The sequence below is a fragment of the Apodemus sylvaticus genome, chromosome 19, assembly GCF_947179515.1.
Source record: "Apodemus sylvaticus chromosome 19, mApoSyl1.1, whole genome shotgun sequence".
Taxonomy (NCBI): domain Eukaryota; kingdom Metazoa; phylum Chordata; class Mammalia; order Rodentia; family Muridae; genus Apodemus; species Apodemus sylvaticus.
In genome coordinates this window covers 41,006,798-41,012,171 of record NC_067490.1, presented here as the reverse complement: position 1 = coordinate 41,012,171, position 5,374 = coordinate 41,006,798, and positions in this window count along the sequence as shown.

The window sequence follows — 5,374 nt, the reverse complement described above, 5'->3', positions numbered from 1 at the left end:
TATTATTATTACAAAGAGAATAAGAGGACAGGCAATAAAAGAATATTTTCATCATCAACTGGAGCAAATTGTGGTAAAGAATTCAGATATTTAAGTAGCTCTGCCTGATAAAACTATATCATCGTAGTTCTAAGTCAAGGCATTGCATTTTCATTTCAATTGGAGAAGGGGTATGAGAGAAGCTAAAAAAATAAAATTAAACATATACATGTGTGAAAATGTCATAGTTAAACAAAGATTTTTAAGACACAAATGTAAAACATGAAGAAAAATAGTTGTAAAAGAAATCAGGAAAATCATAAAGGAGATGAAAGAATGATGTTTTATAATTGACCCACATTTTATAGTAAACAAATTCAATATGAGAACTGTTTGAAGAGCTGTTTTATTATTTTGTTTTTGTTATTTATCTAAATGCTCATATTTGCATATATGGACTCTAACAGCTCCTTAGAATCAGAAGAAATTTGTATTTCTGTCAAGAACTTAGTTACTCTGTTTTACTCATTATTATAATAAAAATGAAATAAAAAGTGTCCAGTCTCCAGAATCGTGATAATAATACCCATGACAAAATCTGTACTGATGCAGTTCAAATGTTTGCTTCTAAAAAAGCCGGTACATAAGTCACATTGTGTAAATATTTGGTAAAAGGACAGAAAGAAGATGTTTAACACCTGTTTGATATAGGATTTATTAATAATCGAAGGAACTGGATGGCATCAATTTGCCATCAGAATTCCCAATAAGGCTCCCTTTCTAATTGCACTTCCTGGGGACTCTGCTCATCCTCACTGAAGCTTTCCTCTTTCTTGTGGACCCCCATACTAGCACATTCTGGTTACTTTGTGTCCACTGCTAATACCTGGAGCACCCTCTACCTGAAAATTTGATGGCCAGGCGAGCACAGGTATCTGTTAGGCAATCTTCACTCTCCTTCCTGGTCTCCACTGCCAATTCCCCAGTCTCATACAAGCCCTGCATAAGACATCTTGCAGGAGCCTGTCCTCTGTTTCTTACCCCACTCCCTTGGCACTCTGAGAAACCTTGTGTTGGACCTAGCTTTCGTCACCTTCCAATCTCTACCTCCTACTCATACTCAGTTTTCATGCCTCCAGTCCCTAGAATCATGTTCTACCTAGGAGCCCCAGTGACCACACCTGGAAGGGCCCTAGAAGCATACTCCTTCCTCTACTAGACTGCCTAAACAGCTACCACACTTTCCTAAGATTTAAAAACTCAACAGAAACCAAAGGATGGAACATCCACCCAACAAAGATGAGACTAGATATCAACAACCACAATCACTATCATCCAAAACTCAAATACCTAGACACCAGAACAAATACAAAATTATTAATACCCAAGAAAATATGTCGGTACCAGAAACCACCAACTCTACTACAATAGGCCCTGGGAAAAGCTGTATAGTTAAACCACAAGACAAGGAGTTCAAAAGAGATCTTATGAATATATTCAAAGACCTTAAAGAATATATGAACAAATACATTAATGCAGCTTGTAAAAACACAAACAGTGCAATAAACTGATGAAAAGTTTAAGATGTAAAAGCGGAGATAAAAAATAAAATACACTAAATCAAACTTAAATAAAAGTGAAAATAAAAACAATTAGAAAAACCAAACCAAAATCTCAGAGTTAAGCCAAACCAATAGAATACAAAACATGGAAGAGAAAATTTTAGACATTAAGACAAGGTAGAAGATATTAATACCTCACTCAAAGAAACTGTTAAATCGAGAGAGAGAGGGGGAGAGAGGGGAGAGAGAGAGAGAGAGAGAGAGAGAGAGAGAGAGAGAGAGAGAGAGAGAGAGAGAGAGAGAAAGGAAGTAATTTAGGTAACCTGCAATACTTTGAAAAGAACAAAGCTAGAAAAACTAGAATAGATGAAAGAGAACATATCCATAAAAGGCACAGATAAAGTATCTTGGGGTACTCTAATCAAACAAAGTAAAAGACTTGTATAATAAAAACATTAAAGCATTGAAGAAATAATTTCAAGAAGTTGTCAGAAAATGGAAATATTTCCCATACTTATGTACCAATAGAATTAACATAGTGAAAATAGCCATCCTACCAAAGCAATCTATAGATTCAATGCAATCCCCTAAAAATTCTAACACAAATTACCATAGAAATTGAAAGGATAAATTTCAACTTCATGTGGAAAAAAAACAAACAAACACACGAGCAAAAACCCTAGGATAGCTAAAACAATCCTGAATAATAAAAGAACTGCTGGAGCTATCAGAATTCCTGATACCATATTGTCCTACTGAGCTGTAGTAATAAAAACAGCATGCTATCTGAATAAAAATAGGCACATTAGTCAATGGAATAGAATTGAAGATCAAAACATAAGTACATACACTTATGGATATCTTAAACCAGAAACATGCACTGGAATAATGACATTAACAAATGGTGCTCATCAAATTAGATGGCTGCACATAGACAAAAAACAGATAGATCATGTTTATCACCCTGCACAGAACTCAACTTCAAATGGATCAAAGATTTTTAAGATAAGGCCAATACACTAAACCTGATAGAAGAGAAAATAAGGAATCTCTTTGAACTTTTGTCACAGAAAAGGACTTTGTTCACAGGACACCAAGAACACAAGGACTAAGATTAAAAAACTAATAAATATGACCTCACAGAACTGAAAAGCATCATGGTACTAATACATGGTAAAGATAAAGCAGCAGAGTACAGAAAAGGAACATAATTTTTACCAACTACACATCCAATATCTAGGACTAATGCCTAGAATATATAAAGAAATAAAAATATTGTACATCAAAACAAATAACCCAATAAAAATGGGATACAGGTTTAAACACAGGATTTTAAAAAGAAGAAACTCAAATGACTGAGAAACACTTAAAAAGAAATATTCAACATCCTTACTCACCAAGGAAATAAAAAAAACCTACTTTATGAGATTTTATTTTACACAAGTTAGAAAGTTTGAAATCAATAAGAAAAATGGTAGTTTGTGCTGTCAAGGATCTGGAGTAAGGGGGACATTCATTCACTGCTGATGGGAGAGTGAATTTGTAAAGCCACTACAGAAGTCAGTGTGGCCAACCTCTGGAAAGATGAGGATTGCTGGACTTCAAGATCCAGCTGCACCACTCATGGGCATAAAAGTCTATACATCCTACTACAGAAACATGTACTCAATAATACTCATTACTGCTCATTTCATAATGGCCAGAAATTGGAAATAGACTGATATCAATCAATGGATAAATACATAAAAATAGATTACCCAGTGAGCTATTACTCTGGTATTAAAACAAAACAAACAAACAAAATCCAAAACTAACACCCCCTCAAAAAACAAACCAAAAAAGCAAACAAACAAAAAATCCAAAACATTAATTAGTGGGTAAATGGATGGAGCTAAAAGAAGCAATCTTAAATTACATAACCCAGACTCAAGAATATACAGCAGTCAGTTTTTATCCTTGTTTCTGACACTCATACTTTTTTGTTTCCTGTTTTATTCTGTGGAAGAGCTATTTCTTGCTTTGTTTTATTTTCCCACCTTAGAAATTAATACTGTCTTTCTCAAGCATTCTTGACCCTCAATGGTATAATTACATTGTACACTGCAAGTTTAAACTCATGTATGGATTTTAGTAAGACGTAAGTTCTACTAAGCAATGTTTAAGTTTTCTAGCTATAATATATTGTAATAACCCCATTCATTTTCCTATTTATTTTACCACAGGAACACATACTATATCTCCAAATTACAGTTTCAACATTTAAGAAAATGTATAGTTATACCATATTGTTATGTGCCGGATATGAAGAATCCATGAAAAAATCCAGGTTAAAATATATAAAACATTTCATAAATCTAGTTAAAGTGCCTATTATCATTGTTACAGTAGCTAATAAGATGTTGTCCATGCAGACACTTTTTACTAACATGATTTTTCTCAATGGCAATACCGATGTTTTCTGGTCTATTTCTTCTTGTTCTTCTAGGTTTACACTTTGCATTAGTTTAGGTTTTACTGTAGTGAACAGACATAATGACCAAGGCAACTCTTGTAAAAAACAACCTTTAATTGAATCTGGCATAAAAGTTCAGAGGTTTAGTCCACTATGATTAAGGCAGTTGCATAACAGCCTCCAGGCAAGCATAACTCAGAAGGAGCTGTGTTTTACATCTTTATCCAAAGGAAGCCAAGGAACAGACTTTCTTTCAGGTAGGTCTCAAAGTCCACCCTTACAGTGACACATTTCATCTAACAGGCCACACCTACTCCAACAAGGCCATACATCCTACTAGTACCACTTCCTGGGCCAAGTGTATTCAAACTACCACATTCTACTCATTGGTCCCCCACAGGCACATTCAAACAGATTAGTATATGCAGACCATACCTTGCCACAGCACATTGTCAAATACATTTAGTTCAAATTCAAAAGTCCCATAGTCGGTAGCAGTTTCAACAAAGTTAGAATTCTAGAGTACAAAGTCTCTTAGATTCATTCCACCACCTAAGTGTAATCCCCTATAAAGTCAAAATCAAAAAGCAGATCACACACCTCCAACAACATAGGATATACATCCCATTCCAAACAGAATAGTGAGAAATACTGGACCAAACAAGACCAAAAACCAGCTGGGAAAACTCCAAACACTGCAGCTCCATGTCCGATCGATGTCAAAGCGCTCTTCAGATCTCCAATTCTTTTTATCTTTGTTGATTGCAAAAAACTTCTTTCTCCTGGTTGGTTCTGCTCCCTGTTAGCAGCTTTCCTAGGCAGGTATCCCAAGGCTCTGGCATCTTTAACATCCTGGGAGCTTAGAGAATATGGAAATCCCATGGTGGTAACTATATTTCAAACTTAAAGAAGTAAATGCTGTCACTGTACCAATACCATGTAGGCAGATCAATGGAACAGGATTGAAGATCTAGAAATGAACCACCTATGTGTTCAGCACACCTATGGCCACTTGATCCTCGACAAAGGGGCTGAAAACATCCAATGGAAAAAAGATAGCCTTTTCAACAAATGGTGCTGGTTCAACTGGAGGTCAGCATACAGAAGAATGCGAATTGATCCATCCTTGTCTCCTTGTACTAAGCTCAACTCCAAATGGATCAAGGACCTACACATAAAGCCAGACACTCGGAAGCTAATAGAAAAGAAACTGGGGAAGACCCTTGAGGACATTGGTACAGGGGAAAAGTTCCCGAAGAGAATACCAATAGCTTATGCTCTAAGAACAAGAATTGACAAATGGGACCTCATAAAATTAGAAAGTTTCTGTAAGGCAAAGGACACCATCAAAAGGACAAATTGGCAACCAACAAATTGGGAA